We start from the raw sequence: 10,533 nt of genomic DNA, 5'->3' as shown, positions 1-10,533 counted from the left end.
CTATCAATTTGAGTACGTGCTTAGATTCTTTAGCTACTTATACTAACCAAAGATTAGTTTCATTATGCTCAATAGTATTAGCCATCAATTCACATCTTTAAAATCAACTATACTGAGTATTTGTCAATTGCATTTTTCACTTGATTCGTATAGTTGTCCCTATAGACCATAGATGCATCAAAGAATATACATTAAGGCATGCAATATAGTTCAAGACCCACAAACATTCCATATCAAAATATAAGTCTTTAAGCACAAGATATAATGTTCAGGGATTTTAGAAGAGCCTCAATATTTCAATAGACGAAAGTGACGCATATAAGTCATTTATGTGCTTCCTATAGGGATGGAGCTGAGGTCTCCTACGTATGTGATGATTATGCAAGGATGAAAATGTGATATTTCTATTTAAATTTTCACTCATCCTTTAAAAAAAATTTTAACATTTTTATTATCATAATCATCCTTAACACAAGGTTTTGGTTTAGGAAAAATCCTGTCGAAATGTCGGCAGCGTGCCGTCTGTAAATTGGACATTTCCCAAATTTTCAAGTACCAAAACCTGATAGATTCAAGCAATCAATTCAAAATATTTCAGTTTAAGCATGTGAGAACCTATATATGCTACCAGCATGCAATACACAACATACTGCATCAGCCATGCAGTTGGCATTCCATACAAGCATGCAAGTAAATAAGTTTCTGCAACAGCCTTGCAGATGGCGTTCCATGCAATCCAGTGTTATCAAACAACATATTCAATAACAGTTCACAATACTAGATAATCACAAATCACTATCCATCAATATATAGTATAAACAATACACAACAGTGGATAGTTATGAGTTTAGTATAATATGGTTATTCATTAAGGCACAAAGACATAAATGATCACAAGAGCATTTAATATAAATGGTCATAAAAGAGAAATGCTCCCCCTGAGTTTATTCATTTTATGCCTTTTCTTAATTTCTAATTGCTTAGCCAAGTGTTTTAGATTTTTCATGATCATATGCTTGGCTTTGGATGAATAGGCTTAGAGGACCAAACAGTTACAATAGATATTTCTTTAAGTGAGCTAAGCCAGTATTGCCTCTATTGATATGAATTTCAATACGTGTGAGAGGCACAAGTTCTAATGACTTTCAATTTAAAAGTACACATGCATAGGTCTACTTAAATTTTATGCATTCATGTAGATTGAGACCTAGGCAATCATATTAGCCATTCAACTCATCTCTAAGTATATAAAGCTCTAAAGGATATGACTTAATAATTTGAGAGCTTGTGAAGTGAAAATAAGTAAATAATCTTGACAATCAAATTATCATTTAGTTCAGAAGAGTATTTGGAGTGAGTGGACATTTTCAAAAATGTGTTCGTGCTTAGTAATCATGTCCATGCTTGGTCAAAGAGCATATAAGATATGTGAATGTTGTGAACAATGCTCTTCGGAGAATGGAAAGTATCCTATAAATATTATCACAATTTAGAACAAGAAAACAAACAAAGGAAAGGATGAATCTATACCTGATATGATCGTGTTTTGGTAAAGATTTCCTATTGAGCGATTAAACCAAAATTGAAGGATTTTCAATTTAAACTCAAAGGGACCAATCCCCTAGTAGATACCTTTAATTTGATTGTAGCTATGAGAAGCACTTAATATAAATTAGTCATTTATGATCAATAGTGCTTTAACCCTAAAGTGATGACTTGTTTTGCTTTAGGCTTTTCATATTCAAAAGTGAGTTTTAGGGCATAGTGATATATGATATAAGATAGAACCCTAACACTCAATTTTGTGCAATGGACAACAGTTGCTTAACTTTGTGATTTTTATGTTAGCATGGGTTAAGCATTTAGAATTAAGTACTAGGCATAAATGTCATGTCCATTTGGAAGTGGATTGAGGGTCTTAGTATAACAAGATAGTTTAGTGAGTGTTTATACTAAGATTTTCATTTTAAGCATCAATCACTTCCCAAACCTACAGTCATCACAACCCCCTAAACCTAAGCCTAAGATCTAAAGAAAGATTAATTAATTTGATAATCTTAATTTAAATCCATTTTTCCTTAGGTCCAACGGGATTTGCTTTGCTGATTATCCATTTCATTTCTTTTTCTAAGCCTCTGGCATTCTAAGTAAGCAATCAAACCATATGTGCCACATAATTTTGCAAAATAAGTGGGTATTGAATATACGTAAAAGATTATGCTTATTTATTCTGTTTTTGCTCAATGAGGCATGAAAGTTGGATTTAAAAGATGAACCCTTCTTGAAAATGTTTTTCTTTTTAACTCTTAAGGGTTTATTATGATTATTCTTTTCATTTTTAATTTCGAGTGAAGCTCTAGAATAATCATCCATTTCTTCTTCTAAGCAGATAATTTTTAATATTTTCTCAATCTTTTTCTTTTCAAGAATAGCATGAAAATTTTCCAACCCCTTTAATTGATTTGCTATTCTTTTATTCTCATTCTTCAAAAATATTTTATGCTTAGAAACTCTAACTAGAAACTTGTGCATTTTCAATAAAATCTTTTCTAATTTTTCATGTGACAAAATGCTTTTAACATTCAATTTAGCACATGATTCATCAAAAGATATGTCATAGTTATTATATGAATCATTGCATGCATGCTCAACAGTATTATCATAGGGAATATTTGATAATTCATCATATGACACAACATAGCATTCAGCATAAGAATCATCACACACATCATCACAAGAGTCATCAAACAAGAGAGAGTGAGAATCATATACCTCCTCATTGATTTCTAGCTCATGATTTACCTCCTTCTGATCATTTGAGCTTAAAGCATTCGGAGGAGTTACAATCACCATCTCCTAGGATTCTCCATATTTCTTTTCTAGTTCATCCCAGATTTCCTGTGCACTACGACATGCCATGATCTTAAGAAGGACGTTAGAGTCCAAAGCACAATATAATTGTTCCATGGCATATGAATTTGCATGCATGATGATAATATCATTTTCGTTTACAGGCATACAAATTCCTTTGACAATCACCTACCAAGCCCTCCAACTCATAGATTTTATAAATATGCTCATTCTAATTTTCCAGGTGGTGTAATCAACACCAAAAAATAATGGAGGACTGGTATGTGACTGTCCCTCACCGAATGGGGATACACCAATGTGAGCCATTGCAATCTTTTGCAAAAACGTTTAAGTCAAGTGCAACGAAGCTCTGATACCAATTGTTAGAAAATGTGTATTCCCAAGAGGGGGGGGGGGGGTGAATTGGAATTTTAAATTTTCTTCTTAGGTTCAACTAATCCTACAATCAGTATTACACAAGCATAGGGTCTTTCTATGCAATTCCAAATGCGTAGATAAAAATGATGTGGAAATTAAGTCAAATGCATCATTCACACCATAACATACATGTGCGGTAAATATAAAGTACAGAAATATAAACAAGGCACACGATATGTTATTGGGGTTTGGCCAACTGTGCCTACGTCCCCGCCTCTAGCTCGCAAGCCCGAGGATTCCACTAATAGCTTACTTAAGGGTGGAGTGGCATCGTTTACAACTAGGTCAAATTAACACAGGGCTGACCTCAACCTACACGCCTTAATAGGACGACACACCTAACTTTCCTAACCTTGTTTAAGCCAATCCGGGACTATTCCAAGGCTAGTCTCCCTCTTTAGGCCCGTGCCTAGATATACAACAGATGTGTATATAATCAGATGGTACAGTGATTATTCTTTCGTGTAAAGCAGATATGTACCCAAATGCGCACAATAACATACACCACAATATGATTCAATATGTAAGCTCAATGTGGTCTAAGATGTCAACTCTCAAATAGATTTACTATCGTTGTAATGAGGGCATGAGAGTGCAAACCTAGATGATCTTTGTATCACATGATATTCAATCTAAGTACTTAAACAAAGATACTATCCAAACTTCATATATTTCAATCAACAAGTTTTCTCAATACATATATGTATATGAAGTTCTAGCAATGTATAAGTTTGGTTTGCAAAAAGAGTTTAATCTTTGTGTTCAACTATAGATATAAATCCATGAATATTGCAATAAAGATTTTTCTCACACAAACAAATATCTCTTTAAAGATTTATCAAGACAAAGCACACTAGATATTTGAAAGTATTTTCAGATGGTTTTTGCAATCCACACCAAATACAAACTTCACAAGGTGTTGCAATGAATGTGCAATACTTGGAAGTTTAATATAAGTTTCGGTCGACCAGGACTCAAGTGGTACGGTCGACTAGGGGTATTTTGAACTGAGTGGTCGGTCGACCGGGGGAGGGCGATTTTCCAAATCTCTGAGTTTTGGTCGACTAGGACATTCTGAACTACCTGGTTCGGTCGACCAGACCGCTAGGAATTCTCCTGAGGACCCTCCGGTCGACTAGGTAGTTGGAGTACATAAGTGGTCGGTCGACTGGGAGGTCAAAATGTTGACTCCAAGGTGGTTCGGTCAACCAGGGTCAAATGAACTGTAAGGGCTCGGTCGACCGGGAGGTCAAAATGTTGACTCCCAGGTGGTTCGTTCGACTGGGGTCAAATGTACTATAAGGGCTCGGTCGATTGGACCTTGGTTAACATGTTGACTCGGACCGGTTTCGATTGACCAGGAGAAAATGACCTATGTGGGTCGGTCGATCGAAAGTACAAGACTTGTACATTTTTGTCCTTTTTCAAGCATGCAATCACCTAGGTCAAATATTCATACATATGTATGCATGAGTGAGTGTCCTAGGATCATTTTGTATCCAAATCTAAGACACTGAAAAAATCCGGTGTCGGTCGACCGATACTTCCTAAGGTAATTTCTAGGTCACTATTTGGTTTGAGCTTACAGATTAAACCATTCATGTGTTGTGTGTGCTTATTACAAACCAATCCCTATTTACTATTATAGACCTTTCCGACTTAAATATTACATATCCGAATATAAATTACAACAAATAAATTATATCTAGGGTTTTCAAAGTCTTCGTTTTCCTCTAGGTCTCCGAGTGCCATCATAAGATACTACCAAGATAAACCTGCATATCAACTCGACAGTCATTAAATACCTGAGTATTTGTCATAATCAAAACAGGGTATGACCCATTGGGTCAACACTAAGAAAACTACTGAATCCTACATATATCCTCTTTCGTGAGAAAAATGATTGCATTTACCATATACACCAAGGCTTTAAACCCCTAGGTTGATCCTAGTGGACAAGTTCTAGTCTTGTGAGGGTTTCTGGAGTGACATCCACAAACACCAGTGCAATAAATAAAATATCAGAACACATGCAACATAATCATACCATTTTACATACAGAGATATAACCTTATTACGTACAGATTCCTTTATACACAACTCCATTATACACACAGTCCCCAGCGTTTTAATCATGCAAAACTCAACATAACACAACCATTTCAAGATGCTACTTATAGAGGATTAACTCATGATTATAATTCAAAGTTAATATTAGCATGTAAATCCAAGTATGAATAGGCCACTTCACAGGGCATGTGTACGGTATATGATTTGTCTCGCTCAAAATGCTTGGAGGCACCTATAGAATAGTCATCTTGATTCAGCCTCACTAGTTTATTCCCTCACAATTCACTCAAAAAAATAGGTTCAATCTCATATGTGAGGAAAAGTGTCATGATCAAATGTCCCACATATTTGAAGAACTAACGTTGGAAGTGGAATGGACTAGTCTTATAGGAAAGGGATCCAGCCTTTATTGAGGTGTCGGGTCTTTCACCCTAGCATCTTCTCACTCACTCACCACATTTAATCAAGACCACCCTAGATGAACTTATTCCCAGACTTGTGTGAATTTAGAAAATGCATTGGTCATAAGATCCTTCATACGTGCAGACTCGTAGAGTGTTTCCTCAACTTGACCTTTTTATCTTTTCTCAAAGTAGGTGTATATTTTTGTTTTTATTTTTCTATGCTCAGATTTTTCTTTCTTTTTCATTTTTTTTCTTTACATGGTCAGCTAATACAATCATCACATTCTTATCTTGTCTTCATGTTTCCAATAGGAATGTAGCTCGAACAGGAGTCCATGGAAAAATTCGATCTCTAAGGGTGGCTTGACCTTTATGTCTTGAGTAAGCTACAAGGATTTATATCTCCCCACTTGATGTCACCTCTAGGCTAGCAAATATAAGAGAAAATACTAGTTAACAAAGGAAATCCAGCAAAAAAGGAAAGTTGAGTTTTACAAACTCAGAGTTTGACATCGAAAACTCAAGTAATGAACGAATGACTCAACAGTACCTCACAAGGTGTCATAGTCGCCACGGTTGTTTTCTTAGTGCTCTTAAAGAAACTTAAGTGTTACAAATTACATGTAAATACTTGAGTTTACATTGCAGTATTAACTCAAATAAACCACTAGTCAATGACCTAGAGTAATATCAAGTTGTCGGCCATGTTATGAGATCCTAATACAACTAATTTACTACATTATTAATGAGCATAATGAAATCATATAACTGAAAAGCTTATGAATGTAACATTAGGTTATATAGGTGTATGTAAAGGGTATAAAATATGTTAGCATAGTTCACTGAAATTTATTTTCAAAAATTTAAAATTGTGTCATTTTTGTGCATAAATGTGCCATGCAATGTGCCACCCCTACCCCCAACTTAGAACTTCAGTGTCCTCACTAAAGTGTTGAAAGAAAAATAAAACCCGAGTAAGGGATAGGACAGTGCATGGTGCCAGTAAGAACAAATAGTGTACCTAAAAAATATAATACCAAACTAGCATGCATGCAGATACACTGTAGCACGAAAGACCAATGCCAGCCAAAGGCACCATGTATATGTCATTAGTATCAACAAGTTTACCTACTCTAATCGTATACCCCAACTTATCCTATGACCTACTTTAAGGACCCTGACTTCTAGTTAGTCTCCTCTAACTACCCTAAGGACTCAAAAAGAAAAGAAAAACTATTGGGTTGCCTCCTAGAAGTGCTAAGTTTACTGTCTTCAGCCTAGTGCATTGAAGCTTAATTTGGACTCATCTTGGTTCCCAAGTAGCATTGGCTTCTCTCTTTTCTTCCTCATACCCAAAGTTGCATGCCCCTAACTTATATTCAGAATTGGGGACCCACACATGTTTTATTATAAATTACTCAAAAGGGTCCACAAATTCAGCAGTGATAGGGCTGTCAAGTTAAAGCATACTTTCCCAAAGGTGTTGCCATAGCATTGAAGGAGTTGCTTTCCTAACAATTTTTTCAATCATGTCTTAGTCCACAGCTTGGATGGCGTTCAGAGGATGTTGGGAAACATTAAATATGTTCAGCCTACGTTGCTTATGGCCCTATGATATGTCCATGATCCCCGTCCTACATTGAATGTAGGCATTAGCCGTGGCTAGGAATGATCATCCCAAAAGAACATAGATCAGGTTTGTGGAAGTCTCTGTGTCTAAAATGATGAAGTCAACAGGGTAATGGAAATCTCCCACCTTGACTATCATGTCTTCTACCACACCCCGGGGTTGCTTAAAAGATCGATCAGCAAGGCATAAAGAAACTGAGGTGGGTTGCAACACTCCTGGGTTAATTTTTTGATAAGCCGAGTATGAAAGGATGTTCACACTTGCTCCTAAATCTAGAAGAGCCCCATCAATGGTGTAATTGCCAATTACACATGAGATAGTAGGTGAGTCAGGATATTTTAGTTTAGGAAAAAGGTGCTTTAGTATTATGGAACTTATATGCTCGGCCTGCTTAACCAAACTATCCATGTGCACCCTTAATTCTATCCCTTGCGTTGACAAGTTCCTAAGGAATTTTATGAATGCAGGTGATTGCTTAATGTCATCGAGGAGAGGCTTATCCATTCTCACTTGTTTACACATGTCCCAGATAGGCTCAGTGGAAGCCTCTTTCCTAAATAGAGGGTGCAAGTGGGGCTACCGAATGTGTCACTGGGTAGTCGTGAAGAGCCCTATGGGGGGCAAAGTGAGGTGTGGTCCTTCTGGTGTTAGGCGTGAGACTTAATGGTCTTTGTACTCGACTAGAGGAAGAAAGAGCGCATGAATCAACATTGGGGTCTTCCAGTGTTTCATCTTGGGTCTCCCCCATGCTCAGTTGCTCCTTGCCTTGTTCAGCCGTTAGCTTGCCATTTTAAAATGTTGTTATCACCTAGGCCTGCTCAGAATATGATGAGGGGCCAATGTCTAGTTCATATTCTACCCTATATTGTCGCTTAGGATTTACTATAGGCTCTCTTTGTAACTTGCCTTCATCTCTCCGACTCAAGGTGGCGTCTAGTTGTCCCAAAGTGGCTTCTAGCTTTGCAATGGATTGGGAGTGATTATGAAGGAGTTTCTGATCCACTTGTTGATCAGCTTCAATATTCTTAAAGGACCTCAACACCGTCTCTTGAAATGTGTCGTACATGGGTTGCAAGGGAGATGATTGCTGGGTGGTTGAAAATTTTTGGGGGCTGAATTAGGATGACTTTGGAGATTTTCGTATGGTCGTGGAGGCAAAGCATTCGGAGCTTGTGGAGGTCTTTGGGCTTCAAAACCAGGAGCTTGTGGCCTCCATGAGATGTTAGGATGTTGTTTCCACCCAGGGTTGTATGTGTTTGAATACGAATCATTAGAAGGCTTATCATACTAGTTGTGGATGGCCTTTACTTCCTCATGCCCAAGATCAGGTGGGAAATGCACGTATGGGCAATTATAACTTGTATGTGAAGGGTCGGAGCAGATTGCACATATCTTTGCACACGCCGTTGTTTGCTGTCCTATGGACAAGCATTGATCCAACTTTTTGGATACGACATGCAGAGTAGGAGCTAAGTCCTGGCTCGTGGCTAACTCTTAAACTCCCTTAGGTTTAGAAGTTGATGGACTAGGTAGTCTACGGATGGTAGTCATGTGCTACTGAGAGTTTTTAGGTAGATTTTCAAAGAGAATCTAGGCCTCGTTCTCGTGCTTAATGAGGAAAGTACCTCCGCACGACACATCAACCATGGACCTATCTCTCTCAGCCAACCTTTCATTGAAATTTTGGACTAATTTCCCCTTGGGGACCTAGTGATGTGGGCATTTACTAAACAGGTCCCTAAAGTGTTCCCAAGTCTCGAAAAAAAAGTTCCCCATTCATCTGTGAGAAACTTGTGATGACTCTTTGAAGCTAGTTAGTCTTCCCAATCCGAAAGTTCTTTTTAAGAAATTCATGTTGCATGGTGGTCTAACTGGTCACTGAGTTCGATTCTAAGGACATTAGCCAATATTTGGCTTTATCCTTCAGATAGAATAGGAAGAGCATAAGACGGAGAGCATCATCACTTAAATTAGGGATGCAAATGGTGGACCAAATTTCCAAGAATTCATCTAGATGCTAATAAGGATTTTCTGTCGAGCTCCCATGAAAGTTGGGTAGCATCGCGATGACTTAAGTATTTATCTTAAATTGTGATGCCTGAACATCTAGGAACTGGATGCAAGATGGCGTTGTGTATGCATTAGGTACAAAGTAGTCCTTAAGAGGCCGGAGGTGTTGCTCTCCCACCACAAGTAGGTGGGGAGCATGGGGTTCCAGGATTTGTTCAGTGGGAACCGGGGGGGGGGGTGGTTATCTTTTGCCATTGCTTTCAGTTCAGACAACTCAGTCTTCTCCAAATTAGAGATAGGTTTCCTAAGGGACTTAAGGGATTTTTCAATCTCAAGATCCATGGGAATTATCTTGGGTTCCAAAGAACGCAGACCAAACATACACACGTGTAAGCATACAGATTCAGACTTCAAAAATAGAAAACAAAATAAAGAAAATATAAATTAACAAAGAAAGTGAAAAAAAAAGGAGAGCAAATCAAAAGAACAAGGCAATAATACTCTAAAGCGGAAGTTGGCTAATAATCGTAGCCAAGTCCCTAACAACGATGCCAAAATTTGGTAGGCTCGCCAAGGCTTGGGTCCTTAATTACCAAAAATAATATTTATAAAACCTAACTATCCCAAGTTTAGTAGAAAGTGGGTAAGTCGGGTATTGATTCGCAGAGACTTGAAGCGCAGTTATTAAACCACTTCCAATATAGTTTACTAAAGCCTTGTTATGAAAAAGAAGTGAAAGATGGTACTTTGCAATGTTGATTGTCTAACAACTACTGGAGAGCATGTAACTAAAAGTAAATAAATATAAACTACTAGAAAGTAAGTAAATTTCTAAGTTACCCTACTTCTACAAAGCGATACTGTGGTTCGAATCATATGCTAGACACCATGCTTCTAACTATGCTCATCCAGACTTCCAAAGAAGTACAAACCTGAGCGGACCAAAGCAGGAGAGGGGCGATCGAAGGCACAGGGTAACAAGCATGCACCAACCATCTGTAGTGTGGTCGAGAACCAGAGTATACTATTTCTCAATGATAACGAACACCTCTGCGATTCCGTAGCCGACTATTTCCCTCTGACTGATACGTAGCAGTGCTTATCCTTATTTGCAATCTTTCATCAAACACA

At 37.6% G+C, this 10,533-nt stretch overlaps 1 non-coding gene across 1 annotated transcript; it reads left to right on the top strand.

Annotated features, from left to right (window-relative positions):
- The first annotated feature begins 9,097 nt into the window (after positions 1 to 9,097).
- On the top strand, positions 9,098 to 9,204 carry LOC131147008 (small nucleolar RNA R71). Its single transcript, XR_009134542.1, has one exon. It is a non-coding gene; the product is annotated as a small nucleolar RNA R71 (small nucleolar RNA).
- Positions 9,205 to 10,533: the final 1,329 nt, after the last annotated feature.

The sequence above is a fragment of the Malania oleifera genome, chromosome 13 (assembly GCF_029873635.1).
Source record: "Malania oleifera isolate guangnan ecotype guangnan chromosome 13, ASM2987363v1, whole genome shotgun sequence".
In the NCBI taxonomy this organism is placed as follows: Eukaryota; Viridiplantae; Streptophyta; class Magnoliopsida; order Santalales; family Ximeniaceae; genus Malania; species Malania oleifera.
The sequence above is the reverse complement of the archived record's forward strand: the minus strand, read 5'-3'. Positions and strand labels throughout refer to the sequence as shown.